The sequence below is a fragment of the Anabrus simplex genome, chromosome 5 (genome assembly GCF_040414725.1).
Source record: "Anabrus simplex isolate iqAnaSimp1 chromosome 5, ASM4041472v1, whole genome shotgun sequence".
Taxonomy (NCBI): Eukaryota; Metazoa; Arthropoda; class Insecta; order Orthoptera; family Tettigoniidae; genus Anabrus; species Anabrus simplex.
In genome coordinates, this window is record NC_090269.1 from 95,087,857 (window position 1) to 95,109,322 (window position 21,466).

Here is a 21,466-nt window from a genome sequence, read left to right on the forward strand (position 1 = left end):
TTCCCTACTAAACTGAACTGATAGACACTAAAAGAACTGCTACCGGGCGAGTTGGTCGTGCGGTTAGGGGCGCGAAGCTGTGAGCTTGCATCCGAGAGATAGTGGGTTCGAATCCCACTGTCGGGAGCACTGAAGATGGTTTTCCATTTTCACACCAAGCAAATGCTGGGGCTATACCATAATTAAGGCCACGGCCGCTTCCTTCCAACTCCTAGTTCTTTCCTATCCCATCGTCGCCATAAAACCCATCTGTGTCGGTGTGACGTAAAGCAAATAGAAAAAAAAAAACGTTTCGTTCGATTATTTCGAAAGCATTCACTATTCAATTGCCTTCCGAATGAATAATCGAAAAAAATAATCGAATGGAAAAATTCACTATTCGATTGCCTCATTCATTCGAACGAATAATCGAAAAATAATAGAATGGGAAATATAATAGAAATACCGAATACGCGATTATTTTGTATTCGATTAGTCCATCACTAGTCTGGCAGGTCACTTTCCTGCACAGTAAGTAAACCACTGACAAAGTACTTCACTCATGACATGAGCAGAATCTGCAGGTTCTGTGTACACCATCTTTCGAAGTTTAGGGGTGGCCACGGTATGCATTAGGCTGTAGAACTGCGCAACAATATGACTAGGTGGTGGGGGGGGGAGGGAGGAGGAAGAGAAAACAGAAAAAATAAAATTTCTGCGCTAATATTAGCTTCATCCAAAAACTGTACATAATGAATTTATGCCATGTATAGTTTCCGGTGTTTTATGCGAGAAATATACGCTGTTTTAGTTTCACTCCCGGTCTACAAAGACAAGAAAAACAGCCGAAAGGATTCTTCATGCTGACCACATACCTTCGGGCTGAGCAGCGGTCGCTTGGTAGGACAACATCCATCAGGTCTGTAGCACCGTGGGGTTTGTTTATGTTTTGTTACTAATATTACTACATCAAAATACTGTTTTTCAATCATAATGAACTCAAATGCTACAAAATGCTAAACGCTGCAAATTTAAATGCTCAATCTACGATTTCAAATCGCTAAAATCAGCACGCTGGGATATTGCTCAAGAGTTGCTAAAATGGAAACACCTGGAAATGAAAAGTCATCAAAAATAAACATTTTTATCCATTCGTTTCAGTTTTTACACTTTTTAGAATAGATTAAGCGTTCCTAAATTCAAAAATACACATGTTTATGTTCCTGCAGCAAGTGTATTTAAAATGGTTATTTAAATATGGCGGCACCACAGCCACTCCCCCTCAGTGTTAGCAAATATTAAATTTCCGAAAGTGGTATTTAAAAAAATCCTTATAAGCAATTCTCTCCGGAATCATAAAAACTAGACCAATTAAACACAGTACGCTTAATTAATTGCCTCAAACCTAAAGAAAGACTTGAGAAAACTACACTTTCCCCTAAAATATAAGTAAGGGAAAATATTTTATTTTTGAAAGCCTATTTTACTAGAGTATAATACTTTTTGGATATACTTGTAAGTCTTCACTGTAGGTACTAGTGTCATCAAGAAATGTGACTTACAAAGAGGTATCTTCCGAAATAATTGCCCCTGACGTTTTGGCAGAAATTTTATTAATGATTTATTGCTATTTGTATCCCTAAGGGAGACTGTATGCATGCATTTTGCCCTAGTTGATGCTAAAAGTTGAGTACAGTTCGGTATTCTCAGATATGAACCTACACAATGCGCCTTAAAGCATGCAGGTTTCATGTCTAGGCGCCGTTAACGCTAAAATAAACATACAGACATACCATCGCAAAGAGTTAATCCTATCCCGAAGAGATCACAACGACACAAGCTGCACGCACAAAACACCTCAACAAAGATGCTACCACCTGAAGGGTTACCCCATCAACAAACAGCTTCGCATGCAGCCTCTTCTCGCGATATAGATTGCTGATCAAAATTACTTGTGCAACGTATTTCATAACGTAACTAACCTTGTGATGACGCAACGTGTTTACACTGCACTGTCGAATATTACACCACTGATATTGGTTGAACACAATAAACACCATCATGTCGCACGCAAACACACACACATACACACGAACACCTGCTAGCAGGCTGCACGCGCATCAGTGACTGACCTGCTGCTGCTGAACTGAAGCTGAGCAACCTCAGCCACGGACAGCGTGGGTCGGACACCGCGCGGGGCGGTCGAGGGGGGGAGGCAGCCGACTTGTCCACTGTGAAGGAATTAAGATTGGCACAGAGATGACAATAATTATTATTACTGGTTTACGTCCCATTGTCTCACTCCTTGGCTAAATGGCCAGCGTTCTGGTCTTGGGTTCAGCGGGCCCTAGGTTCCATTTGCGGCCCGGCTGGGAACTTTAACTGTGTATCGTTAATTCCTTGAACTCGGACACAGGTGTTTTTGTTTAAATTAATACATATCTCTTCATCTACAGATAGTACACCGCGGTTCGCCTCAAGTAGCTGTGAAATTGCATTCGGAAGATAGCTGGTTCGAATCTCATCGCCGACAACCGTGAAGGTGGTTTTCCACAGTTTTCCATTTAACACCAGGCAAATGCTGGGGCTGCACCTTAATTGAGATCGCGGTCGCTTCCTTCCCAGGCCTGTCCCGTCACCGCTATAAGACCTGTCTCAATACGACATAAAACAAATACATACAACACACCACACAAACACGTAATAGCAAATACATCCCTTTACATAGAGTTGGCCTCAGGAAGAGCATCGGACCGTAAAATTGATGATGATGATGATGATGATGCTTGTTGTTTAAAGGGGCCTAACATCGAGGTCATCGGCCCCTAATGGTACGAAATGAAAAAACAAAAATGTCAAAGTCATCCACTGACCAAAAAAAATAATAATGTCGTCATGAAGAATGAATGGATGGACATGAACCCAACAAAAAAAAAAAAACAAAGGAAACAAACAACCAAAATACAGTGGATCAGACTCTAACAAAGATCATACATAATTGATTACTGACCAAGGGACCACTCATAAAGCACGATGATGCTTGATGTCGAAAGGGGTGCAAAATCCATGTCTAAGGCCCCACAGAATGGTACATGTCGCGAGTAAAGTAGAACCATGGTATTGGCATGTTGGGGTACTAATCAAAAGTAGCGAAACTCACGGTGTTCCACACAAGACGGTACTACTCACAAGTATTGTACTTCGTACAGGTAACGCAGACCTATGGTGTTTCTCACACAATGACGCCACTTATAGCCAATGCAAACCAATGAGTTTCCTCACCTAGGTGTACTAGGCACGGATGCCGGTCCCACGGGTCCCGTGGTGTTCCTCACAGAGTGGATACTAATCAAAGGCAACGCAGACCCACGGTGTCGCTCATATAGTGGTACAACTCACAGGCTACGCCCAGACCCGCGGTGGTGCTCACATGGGTACGACGCACGGGTACTGGAAACCCCCAGGCCACGCTCATGACTACTACTAAACACAAACCCATTTCGTACCGAACATAGTGGTACAACTCGCAAGTACAGGCAACCCATGGTGTTCCCCGCGTGATGGTACGAATCAAAAGTAGTTTCATGGTTCTAATTCAATCATCCCTTGGTCGCCCCTTTTAGTCGTCTCTCACGACAGGCAGGGGATACCGTGGGTGTATTATTCGTAAGCCTCCCCCACCCACATGGAGTGTGTGTTTGGTCCGCGAGAGGTATTTTATTTCCCTCAAGTCCGCCGGCAAGCCGGTTAGGACCCCCCTATCCGCCACCTGGGACGCGCCACGTGGGAGTATCACCTCTCCCCCTGCTACGCCTGCGTAGCAGGTTCGTGGGACCGTAAAATTAGACCGGGCGAGTTGGCCGTGCGGTTAGGGGCGCACAGCTATGAGCTTGCATCCGGGAGACAGTGGGTTCGAGCCCCACTATCGGCAGCCCTGAAGATGGTTTTCCGTGGTTTTCCATTTTCACACCAGGCAAATGCTGGGGCTATACCATAATTAAGGCCACGGCCGCTTCATTCCCACTCCTAGCTCTTTCCTATCCTATCGTCGCCATAAGACCTATCTGCGACGGTGTGACGTAAAACCATTAGCTTAGCATAAAATTGGGCTAAACAGACATGCAGTGTCGACGCAAATAAATTGGGAAAATGGCCAAAAATAAATAAGTAGAACAGTTGTTGTCTGGTACATCTTACCGTCGACAACACGGAAGTAGCAGAGGGCCTAACTACAAATTACCCCAAATATACACGCGGTTTGGCATCCATGGGTTCCATTGAAAGATATGTCTGACGAATGGATTTCACACCCAAGTGATGACTGTGTCTGCAGACTTTGTGACATGCCCTGTTCTCGTCATCACTTTATGACCCGTTCCAAAAGAACACAATCTCTCAGAGCATTTACTCAAGACTGATGAAAGAATTGTGAATGATGTACATGATCCGCTATATGAAAATCCACAGCCTGTTTCCAGTCATTCGACCGGGTCAGGAATGGAATGAATGAAGCCACAATCTAGGGGCGAGGATAGGAATTGTGCCGGCTGCTGATGCCTGTCGCACTCCTCTGGGGCAATGATTAATGAATGAAAGATGAAATGAAATGATACTGAGAGTGTTGCTGCAATGAAATATGGCAGGGAAAACCGGAATACCCGGGGAAAAACCTGTTCCGCCACCGCTTTGTCCAGCACAAGTCTCACATGGAGTGACCGGGATTTGAACCAGGAAACCCAGCTGTGGGAGGCCGGCGCGTCGCCGCCTGAGCAACGGAGGCTCTATGATCCGCTATATATCTATGGATATTACATTAAGTATGTAATGCTGGTGTAGATTTCACATTATAATATGCACATTGTGCTTAATAAATAGTAAATAAATAGTAAATCTATACTTCTCATCGTCTAGCAGTGGATGAATAATCAATTACTTTATATTTGCACTAAAGAGCAACCAAACGCATTTACATACATTCGCGCTTCGGGCGATTCCAACTTAAAATGAGAAACTGTCACTTTACGTGTTGACTCCAAGCTGAAGCTACACTTTACTCTCCCCCACGAACATTTTTGTAGAATTTAATACTGTGTTCAGAACAGTAAATGCTTTAACTTATTTGTAAATAGCAGAATGTAGCCGTCGTTGACGAGCGAATGGTTGGCGATGCATATGACCTGCTGGAAAACTGAATTTAAAGAGCTGGGCTATATTTTGTAACAGAACTAGCAATTTGCCCATGTTTTTATTTTAGCGAATAAAATGGGAGCATGTCTGTAAATACCAAAATAATGATGGCCGTCGTATCTGGAAGGAATGTTCTTAACAGGTAAAATTATACTTTCGGGAAAACAATTAGAGTTACAAAGAAGATTCATGTCACCTCTTTCGTAGAAAACAGAATTCTAAGAATACTTGATAAGTTTTATTTTGTGATTGGACTAACCATTTGCCCATTTTCTTAGCGGATAAAACATTGGCGAGTTCGCTAAATACCTATTTTTTTTGCAAATATGTTTTAATGGTAATAATATGAAATCAACCACGTGACTGTTTCCTCTATTTCACAACATTTCGCCCAGCGATTTCGATGTGATGTTTCGGAGAGCAAACAAACGCCATTTCATTATTATACAGAGAAAATATTATACAGGAGATCGTGGGTTTTTTCGAGTCAATGTAGCTTGAGTGCCGAGGTCAGGAGAAAAGTTCCTTTAAACGTGCATTGGGCATAGCTTTGTACGGATGTGAGACTTGGACAGTGAGAAAAGTGCAGGCTTGAAGTGTTAGAGCTCCGGTGCAACAGGCGAATGTTCAAAATTAGCTGGAGAGAAAGGATGGCAAATGAACAAGTCCTGATGCAAATAAAAGAAGAACGGACCTACGGAAAAACACTGCACATCGAAGGTGCAGCTTAGCAAGACGTACTTTGAGCCATAGGGGAATCTTCCTGACCTAGAGGGTTGGCATGTAGGTAAAAGTAATAGAGGAAGATCAAGATCATCTTATATCCAACAAATTCAAAAAGATGTCAGCTGCACGAAATATCAAGACATCAAATGACTTGCTGAAAACATAAATCGTGGACCTGAATCCGACATAAGGACCATGTAAAAAAAAAAAAAATGGGTTAGGCCGCACTTTTAATTTTCTTCTAATAGTCGGGAGAGCTTCCTAAATGGAACACATCCTTTCAAGTGCAAGCAGAGGTTATAAATAATATAAGATAATCGATATTCGCGAGTTTCTAAATAGACAACCAGCAGTAAGAATTTTGAAGTGGCTTGAATGAGAATGAAATGAGGACACGACAATGAGGAAAACTATTTCCATTATAAGGATAGTTCACCTGAAACTACTTCAGTGGCAATAGTGACGTAAATGATAAGAATACCAACTGAAATAACAGTATGTTTAATGACCAACCATTTCGAATACAACCACAAATAAAATACATTTTCCATACTCTGTTTAACTATTAAGGATTAAATCACATTTACTGAACATTCAGATACGATCTGCATAAAAATTAGCTTTGTAAATATATTATATTGCCTTATTAGCTACCTTCGTGGATCAGAGTGTCAGCCTCCAGATCCCAAGATAACGGGTTCAAACCCTACAGTAGTAGTCGGATCCTTGAAGGGTGGGAAAACGTCAGTTCAATGTCGTACAATGTTGGCATGTTAAATACCTCTGGTGATGAATCTGGAGTTTATCCTGCAAAATTAATTCTCAGCCACAGATCGCCCAACAGAGATCCCGTATACTCTGCCATCTAGTAGAGTAAAACAGAACGGCAAAACTGATGCGCAGGTAGCCTAGATGGCATCAAATTAAACTACCAGCAAACGGCAACCGAGGGCATACGATTATTATTAAGGATGTACTGTCAATATGTTAAGGTACTTCGTTTTCCAAGGAAGTAATAGGGTCTACATGCGAGTAATTTATCGGACTACAGTGGTTTGAAATAATATAAGAAATTAACGAGGCGCAATTTGGATTGTGGATCAAATACTGACAGTGTTCTTGCGTGTTCAATTCAATCCCGTAAGTTTGAAGGAGGCAGTGTGGCTGTAGCTGGCACGCTGGAGAGGTCGCCCACATTGGAGCAGCTTGCGAAACACACTGACTACGTCACATGCATGACGTACCTCGTCCCAGCTGTGATTGCTGAGGCGCCTGGGAGCGTCGCGAGGACCAGCATCGGGCCAGGAGCTCGCGTGCCATCAGGTCACACCGTAAAGTGCACGAGGGGTGCAGCCCTCAGGCTAGGGAGACGCTTCATCCACGATGCTCATATAACAAACATGCATTTGAAATTCCGTCGTTCCACACAATGATTACGGCTGAAGGGACACCTTCAAGGTTACACAGTTGAGTCTGGCAAGCAGGAGATTCTCGCTTTGGACTCTCAATAATTGTGAATCATCTGGCAGCTAGCCACAGGTTCGCTAGTACGTAACAGCTCCAAACTGATCCCGTCCGGCCCCAGGAGGTCCAAGACATTTTCCCTTCGCTACACAGTAAATGAACTATAACATATGAACTCTTCGGACGTTACTGCTTCTTCGCTCCTATACAAAGGATTCGAAAGTTTGCGCAGAAACTGAAGTAGCCCATGCAGGACATGAAATACAACTTTCGAATAGGAACGTTTTGCATACATACATACATACATACATACATACATACATACATACATACATCATTATAGACTGTTATGCCTTTCACCGTACACTCTGCAAGCCTCTGTAAATTTACTAACCGCCTCCACAATTCTCTATTTGTAACTAGTCCTGTGGCCTCGTTTACTTCCATATCTCGCATCTCTAAATCGTCTTAGTCTCCCTCTACTTCTGATACCCTGCATGACCGAGTTCATTATTCTCTTAGGTAATCTATCCTCTTCCATTCGTCTCTCGTCTCACACGACCACACCACTGCAGCCGGTTTATGCGTACAGCTTCATCCAACGAGTTCAATCTTAACTTAGCCTTTATCCCCTCATTCCGAGTGCCTTCCTGCCACTCTTCCCATCTATTTGTACTAGCCGTCATTCTCACTGCTTGCATGTCTGTCACTTCTAACTTATTAATAAGATATCTTAGATCACCTACCTTTAAATTATGTACAGCAAAGTCGCTCGGAAAACAAACCAGTGTAGAGATAGTTTCGTCCGCGAGCTGACTTCCTTCTTACAGAATACAGCTTACTGCAATGTCATTTACAATGATACTATCATGGGAAAATGTATGTCCTACCCTTGTCCCGTTTTCTATGGGGTCGGCTATGAAGTGAGATGAGTCTTCGTACCGAGTTTTACGACCGGATGCACTTTCTGACGTCAACCTCATCAGAGGAGTTAATGAGATGAAATGAATGACGTGATATATGATAAGAGGAAGGGAGAAGGTGAAACTCGCTGCCGGCACTCCAGTCGAATAACATCAAGGGGTCTGCGCAAGGCTTAACGTCTCCATCCGACGGACGGATCACCATCAACAGCGTCAAATGCCCTCACTCCATATGAACACTGCGGAGAAATTTGGAATTAAATCCAGACTAGTGATTAGAAATTGTACAACACAACCTCTCCTACCCTGCCGGCCTACATTCTGGCGATGAGCTACAATCCTGGGAAACTATCCTTACTAAATACTTGAAATAATTTACATCTATTTTCAAGTGCCAAGATCTTAGATTGTAGGCTTCTGCCATTAAGACGAAGTCGTCTGCAGAGGCCAAACTGCTTACTACATTTTTCCCTGACCGAATCCCTCTCTCCCACTTTATATCTTTCAGTAGATGATCAATGTGAACTATGAACGAGATTACAGCTTCGTCTAACCCCTGTAAGTACCCTGAACCAAGAACTCGTTCTACCATAAATTACCACTGCAACTCGACTATCAACAAATGCCTTTGGTTGCCTGTAATTAGTCTACCCTTAATCCCATAATACTTTAATACGGATAACATATTTTCCCTCGGTACTCAGTCATATGACTTGCCTAAATCGCCGGGCTGAGAAGCTCAGACGATAGAGCGCTGGACTTCTTAGCCCAACTTGACAGGTTTGATCTTAGTTCAGTCCAATGGTAACCGAAGGTGCTCAAATACGTCAGCCTCGTGTCGGTAGGTTTAGTGGTAGTAAAAGAGCTCCTGCGAAACAAAATTCCGGCACCTTGGCGTGTCCGAAAGCATAAAAATGTAGTTAGTGGAATGTAAAGGAAATAACGTTCAATTACTTTCCTAGATCTACGAAACATGAACATAACTGTCTGTTTCTCTCGTAGCATTTTTCAATTACTTGGCAGATACTAAAATCTGGTCCTGATAGCCCCGCTGTGATCTGAAACCACACTGGACTCGTCCAACTGACTCTCAGCCACTGATCACACCGTCCTTTCCGAAATGTCTGTGAACACCTCGCCAGGAAATTCCTCGACAGTTGTTTCAATCCTTTCTGTTCCCTTGCTAATACATGGGTACAATACCTGCTTTTGACCTATCAGAAGGTATCTTACTAAAATCCCTCGCTTCCCAGTTTATTTTACCATTTCAGGTTTAAATTTCATATATTTCCTTCTGCTTCCTCGAGTAAAATGTCATTGCCGTACTTGTTCTTCTCCCCATGAACTCGGTTGTTCGGGACTTCAACAGAAATATTTTCTTTTTATGTTGAGAAGATTTTCAAAATATTCCTTCGATCTGTCCAGCGGTTCACTGGGATCTACTATGCGTTAATCTGATTTACCCAAAACACTATTTACTTTTTCTTCCCTTTGTAAGATTCCTTATAACTGTCCAGGAAGGCTCCCATGTCGCTTGAAGAAGCCTTTCCAGATTATTACTGATTTTTTTCGAAATGTTGAACATATCTAAACATTTTAGAATTGACAATAAAAGAAGTGCCCGCCATTTGTGCACACAGAGAAGTTGGACTGGGGACACAATACACTGAATCTTGTGGGCGACAGTTCGAACGGCTGTTGTAAACAACATTCAGTATCCAGAGCCTAAACGAGTATCACTTCATTGATTGTCACTTCTCAGTTGTTTAGGAATGTACAGCACTTTGGATAAATACATCAAATACGTTGTCCATATGCCGTTCCTAACATACCAAGGCTTGCAATGACGCAAGATTTCGCCCTACATTCAACGTTCTTGTTCGTAAGTTGTACTTCGACCCCTCTGTGGGCTACATTAATTTCTTCAGTTTCGAATCACCTGGTATAAACACACACGATCATTCATCTTCCATTATAGACTGTCACGATTCTTTGTGAATTAACCAAGTGCCTCCATAATCCTCCGTGGCCTCACTTAGCTCAACGTCTCTTATCATTAAATCATTGAAATCGAGTCTAAATATCGTCGCTCTCGTCTCCCTTGAATTTCCTTACCATCCATGGCCGAGTTCATTACCATCTCAGGTAAACTACCCTCCTCCATTCGCCTGCTTTTGACCGAAGCCGGTTTATACCCACATCACCCATCGAGTTTATTCCCACCTGCTTGTATACAGTACCAGCAATCATGGTTATAATGTATGAACGTATGAACTTCATATATTAATAAAAATTATAATAGGCATAAATACGTCTTATGACTATGGACCATCTAAAACAGAGGTGCTCACGCTGGACATTCCGTCCCGCGGGCGCCCAGCACTGTAAGGGGGCGGGCAGGTAAGCGATGAGCTTGAGCTATTCAATCACAGTGACGTGGTTATGTCACAGGCCGAGAAGGCTGGACAAAGTTCTCCCAGTCACTGCGGCGATACACGAGTTTGAAATGGAGGCAGAAAATAATGAAAGAAAGAGGGCGGAAATCCACGTCATTTCCAATTTAAATTGTAATAAATAAGTTATTTATGTTCATTGCAGTTGGTGTATTTTGACCGGATACTTCACTATTATATTTTAAGAGTTGCTTCAGAAACAGTTCTAATATAATACGGAGTTACGCTGGATAAGCTGTGGTTTATGATTGTTTGGGTTTAAATTATCTGATAAACTCACGGACAATCCAATCATGCTTACCGGGAATAAAATTAGTCAGGTTATTTATTTGAAGGCATACTATACATCCACCTGGTAGATATATTTACGTTGTTGCTGTACTTTAATCTTGGATAGGATATATCTACTCGTGATGAAACTCCCTCTCGCCACTTAGAGGCTGTATCATCAACGGACGCCCGTTAAATGTTAAATACTATTTTCATAAATTCAGCGAACAGGGAAAGTTACACTACACTCTGCAAAATAATTGTTGCATTATGTAATTATATTACTTTCTGTTTAATGAATAACAGGAATTTTACATTTTAAAAAATGGAAATACTGTCATTCCCATCCAAGGAATTGTAGATCGTAGCTTGTACGGTTAAACCTTGTACCTTTGTAAATTATAACACAAAAATTATAACGTGCCAGTGTTCTTTGAATGAATGAATAAATATAAGAAAATAAAACAGACTGTTTATATCGAGCGGAGTATAAATCAAACCGGAATGTCTTGAAAAGGTCAGTTTTCTTCGTCACTTCAACACTTCGCTGAGTAGTGGACGAGAGCTCCGTAATCACAGTCGAACGTCAATGCTCCCTCGCTTCCCTGTGACGTATACTGCCCGCATTTACGTCACGCCAGCCCGGCCGCACTGGGCTAGCCTCAACGGCCGCCCAGCTGAGCGCCTCTGGTCTAAAACACTGCGTCACGAAATGTGTGTCGCTAAGTTACCTAACAATCGTGCAGGCTGTGATGTTCATGACCGAGAGATATCAAGTAGTCCTCATCTCATCAAATTCTAGAGAAATGATTTCATTCGTGGCAGTTTCATAGGCCCTGAGTCAGTTTACTCCTTTCAATGAACTGAATCTTACACTTGTCAACTTCAAAATCCATACAGATGTCCCTCGCAAACGATTCGTTATGCAACTAAATTAATCGTAATCAACTAGAGTTTCAATTGCTGAAAGACAGATCTACGACCATCTGATTTTCCCAAACGGAAACTTGATACCATCTTTTGTCCAAGTTTTGGCTTGTACTTGGTTTTATGTTAGACTAGCTCTTATGCAGGCCTATCCGTCGTTTACGGGTGAGTGTTTGTATCTGCATACACTTTTTTGTGTGCCATTTTTCACGACGCACCCGCACAGATCTTACTTTGTTGATGGGGCAGAAAAGGGCTAGGACAGGGAGTGAAGCGACTCTGACCTTAACGAAGGTGCAACAACAACAAATTCATTTGCCTGGTGTGAAAATGGGAAAACACGGAAAACAATATTCAGAGCTGCTGATCCGCAGGATCGAACTCACTTTCTCTCGAATGTACAACTAAGCGGCCCGTACCATGTAGCCAACTCGCTCTATGAACACAGCTGTAAGTCCCCTTGTATCAGTCAACATTCTCATTTAAATGAATCCCACAGCGGTTCACGCCAAGGATGAATAAACTACGGAGCTATGTTATTCCCAACTAGCTTCGGCCCGTGGCTTCACATGCGTGGACATTTATTTTGTATCATTTACAGAATTGATGAACACTGGAAACTGTATCAAAATGGATCCAAGATCCTTTTAGTAATGTTGGAACATGTTGATTTCTGGTGATATGTTGAAGAAGGTTGAATATTTTCAGAATAATTAGAGTACGAGTGCAGAGAAACCATACAAAACGGCTGACAATGAGCACATAATACTATGATCGGGAAGAAATTCTATTTTTTTCAAAAAATGCTATTTTTCGGGGCATCGACTCATGTGGATCTTTTGCCCCTACTGGCACCATATATTGTATGAACCTGCGTGTAATTGGAATGGCGGTAGTGTGGAATGTTGTGTGTGAGGAAAGGAAAATTAAGGACGTCACAAACACCCAGTCCCCAGGCCAGGGATATTAACCATTACAATTAAAAAACCTGACCCGGTCGGGAATCGAACCCGGGGCCGCCGGGTGACAGGCGGATGCGTTGCGCACTACATCGCGGGGCCGGACAAGAAACTCTACTACTCGTACCTCCAATGGTACACCACTAAAACTGAGCTCTCAAAACAAGAGTAAGGTACTACGGATAGCTTTGGATTCCACTCAGTGAGCAGAAGGCAGGAGAGTACCAAACGCAGACGCTGTTGTTAGCTAGAAACAAACAGTAGAGCTGGACATGGTTACGGTGGCCCGCGAGGAAAGCCGTTGACTCACTGTTCGCTTATCTCTGCCTGAGACGCGGTATTCTCGAGGTTAGAAACGTAATTTCTTAACTTTACCGGATTGAGATGAAACCACATGCAGATAAATTCTGGATGTCTCTACTCCAATAGTGGGAAGTTTCTGAAAAACAGGTTGGCAATTTTTGTGTTCATTAAATCCAAACCGAATGAAAGACAGGCAAACTTTCAAAATGATCCGCATCGTGTAGCCTATACTAACAGCCCTCCCGAAATTGCACGGACATACACCAATTTCTTATTACAGTATATAAGTAAGATTACATCCACTCTTGGTGATTTGCGACTCAATACTTTCTATACCATACTCTTCACGTCTTCGATCATAACGTTTCCAGCCGGGCTGAGTGGCTCAGACGGTTGAGGCGCTGGCCTTCTGACCCCAACTTGGCAGGCTCGATCCTGGCTCAATCCGGCGGTATTTGGAGGTGCTCAAATACGTCAGCCTCGTGTAGGTGGATTTACTGGCACGTAAAGTAACTCCTGCGGGATTAAATTCCGGCACCTCAGCGCCTCCGAAAACCGAAAAGTAGATAGTGGGAAGTAAAGCCAATAACATTATTATTGTATAACGTTTCCATTCTTATAGTCGACAAACAATTGCTGTGTGATCCCTAATGCAGCAAAGATGATCTATTTGTTTTGATTAGATCTTTAAAATCTCTCTTTCGTCAGTAGGCCTACATTTGCCTAGCTCTGCAATGAGTTAGATATCTGAAACGCCAACATACTGTGAATAGAATACATCGATTTAACCCCCTGCCTGTCATAACAGGCGAGAATTCCCCAGGACTCTTAATTTCGCTTAGCGACCACGGGGCCCCTTCCTCGCTTTCTTCTTTCCTATCCAACCTCGCTTGGTCAGTCTCATTTTCAAGCTCTTCGTAGTCCCCTCCCCCAACTTATTTCAACGATACCTCAATTTCTGAAAGGATCAAACCCCTTTCATTTTGATTAAAATGAAGAGAGGATGTTTGTCTAGTTGTAATTCCCACCACCACGATATTCTCTGGCAATACCTTAGCATACATGTAAACAAAACGTTCCCATCCAAGATCGAGCGTCACCTATAGTTCGTGTCTGTGAAACAAACACCATTAATAGACAACAAATTTTGAGTTGATCAGAGAATTTCTCAAATACCGAGCGAGTTGACCGTGAGTTTGCATTCAGGAGATGGTGAGTTCCAATTCCACCGTTGGCAAGCCTGAAGAGGGTATTCTGTGGTTTCCCAATTTCACACCAGGGAAATAGCGGGGGCTGTATCTTAAATTAAGGCCACGACCGCATCCTTCCCAATCGTAACTCTTCCCCATCCTTCCGTTGCCGAAATACCTTCGATGTGTTAATGCGAAGTAAAACCACTAGAAAAAAGAAAGTTTATCATATCATTCCCTCTCCGGCTCCATGGCTAAATGGTTAGCGTGCTGGCCTTTGGCCAGCGGGTTCCGGGTTCGATTCCCGGCAGGGCCTGAAATTTTAACCATCATTGGTTAATTTCGCTGGCACGGGGGCTGGGTGTATGTGTCGTATTCATCATTATTTCATCCTCATCACGACGTGCAGGTCGCCTATTGGTGTCAAATCAAACGACCTGCACCTGGCGAGCCGAACATGTCATCGGATACTCCCGGGACTAAAAACCATATGCCTTTCATTTAATTTTTATTTCATATTATTTCCTATTTAAGAGTAGAGCAAACTGACATGAACAAAACTGCGTACAGAGGAAAACAGGACGTAAATAACAAACTTCACCCCGGTTGCCTACAGTATGGGCGTTCTTGGCGGTCATAGATCTCTGACAAACTACAGAGGTGTATGAGAGTAGTTCGAGGATATTTAATGTAGGATGTTTTTAAAATATACAGCTAAGGGCGTTCCCGAGCTAAAAAAAAAGTTGAGCAAAACATGGTTTTGGAAAATGACGTAGTAGGTCCCAAGTTTTTGCAGCGGAAATACAACACAAGTTGCTTTACGTCACACCGACACAGATAGGTCTTATGGCGACGATGGCAAAGGAAACGGCGAGGAGTAGGAAGGAACCGCCCGTGGCCTTAATTAAGATACAGCCCCAGCATTTGCCTGGTATGAAAATGGGAAACCATTGAAAACCATCTTCATGGCTGCCGACAGTGGCGTTCAAATTCACTATCTCCCGAATACTGGATACCGGCCGCACTTAAGTGACTGCAGCTATCGAGCTAGGTACAGCGGAAAATAAGTGTCCATCCTGACAAGGATATCATTGTTATGGACGCCATTCTTCATTAAGAAGAAAGAAAGCTCCAATTTACAAAGTCAGACCCTTCCAGAGGTTCATCGTATAGGAATATCTGTATTCAGCGTACCCCCTTCCTGTAGGGAGTTTTTCTCATCTTTGGTTTCAAATAATATTAGTGACAGCCCACCATCTGCACCACAGCAACTTGCACAACTATGCTGTATAAAGCGCTGCCTATACCACAGGCGCCGCGTAAGCCGAAGTCTCATTTTCCTTCTCGACTCCTAAAAATGCGATAAATTTTCAATGCAAATGGACAAAAGTATGATGATGATGATGATGACGATGATGATGCTTGTTGTTTAAAGGGGCCTAACATCTAGGTCATCGGCCCCTTAACAGAAGTACGACAGCCACACTGAACATGAGAATAAAGGATTTTATTTATTATTTTCTAAACCCAACCTAATACAACAGTAACTTGAAGAAACCACGGAAAACCATTTTCAGGGCTGCCGACAGTGGGGTTGGAACCCCCAAAAATTAAACAGTGGAAATTCTTATATAAGTGGTGTGGGATTCACAAAGAATGTGATACTCCATGTGCGAAGAAACATAAGAGAAGAACAGTTTATCATCATCAGGTAACTCTGAAAGTAACAATTTTAATAAGCAAGTGACCTAATTTTTGTTTCTACAAAATCCTCTTCATTTTATCTTTCTGCTTAATGATTTAGTAATGTGCACAAGCTTTTCGAATGTGCCTATTTACGACAGTTGTTTAGTTCTTCCCTAGTTTAAACCCTGGGCACACTGTTCTGAAGTCTATCAATCTGAAAACGCTGAGACATCCCTAACACCTGGCGACTGCTGCACATATTAAAGCGTCAGAACACAATACAAACTATACAATCGCGTGGAAAATACCTAATAATAATAATAATAATAATAATAATAATAATAATAATAATAATAATAATAATAATAATAATAATAATAATAATAATAATAATAATAATCATTATCATCATCATCATGTGGTCTCGTTTAACATGCGAAGGCAATATGATTTGAAGCCACCCAAGGCTGCCTGCAAGTCAATTTTCAATTTCGATGTTCTGTTTTAATCTACCAGATGGCAGAGAAACGGAGCTCTGTGGGCGAGTTTTAATTAATTTTGTCATGTCACCAGAGATCTTGTACATGTCAACATCGCACGGTATGGAGTGCCAAAAGGACTTTTCCACACTTAAAAATCCAAATACCTGTACCGGGTTTAAACCAGCGATCTTGGTATGCGGAGGTTGGCACTCCCCCACTGATGCACACTAGGTGAAGTGCCTGGCTCAGCAATCTTGTCATCGCTGCTGGTGGTATTTTTGCGATGTAATCAAGGACAATTTTAATTGTGAGCATCCCATGAAATACAATGGTTAAGGAACTTGGTAGTCTATATGTTACAACGCTCAAATATGTATTTTTAAATGTATCATGGTAGAATGTGTCACGTATAATCCAAGAGGAACACTGCATAAATTCACTATATACCACCATCACAGACAACCACTCGCGCTTAACTCTGTGTTCATGCTGGGCAACCTAAATATTTTTCTGCGGCTATCGGAGCACATACTCTACACGTGCCATCAATGAATTGCTCGAAAAAAACTGTATACATGCCGAAACCCAAGACTAAAATATATTCTTCTATATTGCAATTGATTTCATATACTGGCTCTGTTTTTAATAGCAAGACGATGTGCAAATGGCTATACTGTTAAGATGTTCACATTTTTCTTGCAGTCTCCAGTGTGTGGCGCTAAAGATTTCGAGTGTCAAGTATTAAAACTAACACCCCTTACCTAAGCTAGCTGGCCTGTCGCCGTAAATTGCTGTCGGGGGAGGGTACAGCTCCGCCTCGAGGAAACTTCAAGTGCATGCGTCACCCAAGCGACCTTAAATTTCGCTGGGGGTAGCTCTCTATCGCGCCGGCAAGAAAACCCAGCTCGCTGGAGAAGCTGAACTGCGGTAGTGCGAGCGGATTGTCGAGACAGCTGTACTTGGCTTGGCTTAGATGTTCACAATTGTTTAAACATATAAAAAGCGTTCTAAGGAATAATTAGAAAATGTTAATACAAAGTTCTTTACCCCAGCGCACTGGGGTAGATGGGGTTCAGTGCACGCCACTGTAATTAAGATATAGCACATAGTTTAGAAGTTATGAGAGGAAACAGTTTGGGAAATTGTAGTCTACACAGGAAATGAGCGATACAATTTCCACAAACTAACCTAACCTCTCACTGATAGTTACAACGCGGAATCTTGATTTTTAATTCGTAAGATCAAAACTAATGCTAAAAATTAAATTCTTTCATCAGAACGTATTTCTATATTTGGACTATAAATAACAAATAATTAGAAAAAATAGATGTCTTTGAAGGTTGTAACAAATAGTTTACCAGCTCTTAAAGGTTGTATGAGATAAAATTGTTCTTCACTCAGATAATTTAATAAAAAGTTAAGCATGTTTTATGATATTGTGATCATAGCATGGGACCTCCAGTTTTACGTGGAATCCCAATCACGCTCACCTTAGTGAGAAGACAGCGTTCGCTTACAAATGCAGGTCATTTTCTTCATATGTCTTGTATCCCTTGTGGGTGGGGGCAGTAGGATACAACCGCCTTTCGTAAGAGGCGACTGAAAAGGGACCCCAGATGCTTTCATCATCGGAGCGTAGATGGCGACTACGGGTCACTTGGCTGAGTTTAGTATTCCTTCCTCTTACCTGCGGCAGGTTTCTCACATTCATCTTTCCAATCCGATCTCCCTTCTTCAACTCTTGTTCTTTTTCGATCCCGAGCCAGAAGTTGCTATGACATTTCACTTTGCCAAGCCCACAGAAATGTACACGCCTAACGACTCTATGAGCGACATTTTCACACAATTCATAACAGGGACTGGGTGCATAAGGAATGGCATTACTAGCATTTCTTATATGTCGGTCCCTTTCACACTGTCCAAGTCAAGGTTGAAACTGAGACAGGAAAATAAAAGTAACAAATATGTTCTAGTCCATACCAGAAGACAAATTACACTGAAAACACTAGGTCTCGCCAGCAAAGGCATTTAATTACGGTGCAGACACGGTATTTGCCTGGTGTAAAGAATGGAAAACCATCTTCAGGGCTCCCGACAATGGGATTCGAACCCACCATCTACTGAATGCAAGCTAACAGCTAAACAGCCCGAACAGAGCACCTCGCTCGGTAACACAGGTATTTTAATAATAATAATAATAATAATAATAATAAGAAGAAGAAGAAGAAGAAGAAGAAGAAGAAGGCCAAAGAAAGTGCTAAATCGGCCCTGAACAATACAGCATAGGGGTGCCAAGTAGACTGTAGATATCGGGATGGACCGGCCGGTTGCGAGACTGGCCACTATCACAGTCGAACGACAGACTGAAGGTGAATGAAGTCTCTTTGGCTACCGCTCCACAACAAATCTTGTAAATGGCCAGCTTATGTCCGTAATAAATAAGACCGAAAAATGAAGACTAAGCAGGGAATTTGCATACAGCCAGTAAATACACCAGAAGCTGTCCTCATCGTCCGGTAGGTACGTAAGCCAACTCAAAATAGTTCCGATCAGCACAAAGGTGCTAGCCGTTCCCTTTTGAAACATCATAGAGTAAGCATGTGTCAGATCCAATAAAACATCCAGAGAGAACTTTCTGCCCAATGGTAAACTTTGTTCTTCTCCTTGGGCAGTTTCGTCATAGAAAGTTGGGGATTATCATGGCGTATTTTTTTCTTTTCTTTTTTTCAGTTTCCACGTCAGAGATGCCATGTCGTAGATGTCGAACCACTGTGGGGTATTTCTGCGTCCACCACGATAATCCTTTTTCACTCACGTCCACGTTTCCCTTCTATGATCGGATGTATCAGGCTGTATTCGTCATTTCGGAAGATGTGGCCAAAACAGAGTTTTTTGTGAGGGTTCAATATTCGCATGTTTTCCGGGCTCAATAGAGTACCTCCTTGTTGATGATGGGATGTTGAATATCCACATTTCAAAGGTCTGCAGTCAGTTCAGTAACGTAAGTGTAAGAAGCAGTGTAGGGTTGACTGGATTGATACCAGTTCAAGTTGGGTTGCATCAGGGGTCCTCACTGAGTCCATACACACGCAACCTTGTGATGGATATCTTATATGATGGTGTACGAACTAAAGCACCGTGGTGCATGATGTTTGCTGATGATATTGTTTCGTATAGCACTAGTAGGACAGAATTGGAAGAGAGGCTGGAAAGTTTGAGAAATTCCTTGGAAGACAGAGGTCTAAAAATTAATAGAAAGAAAACCGAATACCTGTGCCTCGGAGGTGAGGGGAATTAATTGTTAGAGATGGATGGTACATGCTTAAAAACAGTGGATGGTTTCAAGTATTTAGGATCTTTTGTGTCTAAGGATGGCAACCTGAACACGGAGATTAACCACAAAGTGCAGCCCCCTGGATGGACGGGAAAAATGTCTGGCATCCTGTGTGACAAGAGACTTGGCATAAAGGTTAAAGGAAAAGCCTACAAGACACCAGTGAGGGCAGTCATGTTGTATGGTGCAGAGACTTGAGCAACAACAAAGGCACAATGCAATAAATTAGATGCTGCAGAGATGAACATGCTAAGATGAATGACTGGTGTCACTAGAATGGACCGCATCAAAAATGAGAAAATCAGAGGAACAGTTAAAGTGACAGAAGTATCTAAGAAAGTACAAGAGAGAAGACTGCTATGGTATGGACACATTATGCGAAGGAATGAAAGCTATGTAGGGAGGAGAGTGATTATAAGTGTGGATGGGACTGGAAACAGGGGGAGACCAAGGAGGTGGACAGAAAATGTACGAGAAGAACTTAAGGAAGGTGATGTGTAGGATAGGATAAAGTGGAAAAGACTTGCAGAAACATCGACCACGCTTGAAGCGGGATAAGAAGAAGCAGTCGGTTCAGTGACGAAGCCTTCAATGTCCATGTCTGGACATCGTCAAGTAGCAACGATAGTAAACACCACTTTACGACATGTCAATGCATTTAGAATCAGAGGTTAGGGTTGCACATAAGATGGTTCAATTTCAGAAACACGCTTCTTGCAATGCCCACTGCGGTTTTGATTTCTACATATGGATTTCTTTTTTATATTAACAATGAAAACATTTCTTAGCAAAGGAGGGGTCCCCATATTACGAAAAACGAAAAATTAAGCAATTTCCTCAATTGTGCCGACAGTTGAAGGGATAAAGGGCCCGGAAAGGCTTCAAACTGTGAGTCTTGGATAGCTCTATCAAACAAAATAAAAAACAAATTTCGAAAATCACTTCCGGCCTAAATGTAGTACTCCAGAAACAGTCTAAAATCGCTTATTTCTTGACTCGTTTTCTTTTGTATTCAAATCCTAGCCAAAATAACTTATTTACATAATTATTTCTGTAATGTGTTCCTTCGTTCAATACCCTCAGGTATTTTTGGATTTTTTGAAAAATGTCCATACCAAATGTAGTTATAAGCGCTTAAGTGAATGCATTGACCCACACTAGCGCTTCATTGGGGGTAGAAAAAGCCAAACTGCTAATCTAATCAACCGGATAACGATGATTGAGAAAAGGACTGTAATTTTCAGGAATAAATGAATAATAATAATAATAATAATAATGATAATAATAATAATAATAATAATAATAATAATAATAATAATAATTCCTTCACGTCCCACTAACTACTTTTACGGGGTTTGGAGACGCCGAGGTGCCGAAATTTAGTCCCGCACGAGTTCTTTTACGTGTCAGTAAATCTACCGACCTGAGGCTAACGTATTTGAGTACCTTCAAATACCACCGAACTGAGCCAGGATCGAACCTGCCAAGTTGAGGTCAGAAGGCCAGCACCTCAACCGTCTGAGCCACTCAGCCCGGCTCAACGTTGTGTACTACGCAAACGACTTACTATCAAGTAACATTGG

At 42.1% G+C, this 21,466-nt stretch overlaps 1 protein-coding gene across 9 annotated transcripts in view; it reads right to left on the reverse strand.

Annotated features, from left to right (window-relative positions):
• The window catches only part of Mrtf (Myocardin-related transcription factor), an 814,655-nt gene that overhangs the window by 146,254 nt on the left and 646,935 nt on the right, over positions 1–21,466 (reverse strand). The window contains exon 1 of one of the 9 annotated variants that reach the window (XM_068227572.1): positions 1,962–2,097. The exons of the other annotated variants lie outside the window; for them this stretch is intronic. The gene's annotated coding sequence lies outside the window, so the exon portion shown is untranslated. Of the gene's footprint in view, positions 1–1,961; positions 2,098–21,466 lie in introns of those variants that run through there. 9 annotated transcript variants of the gene reach the window in all.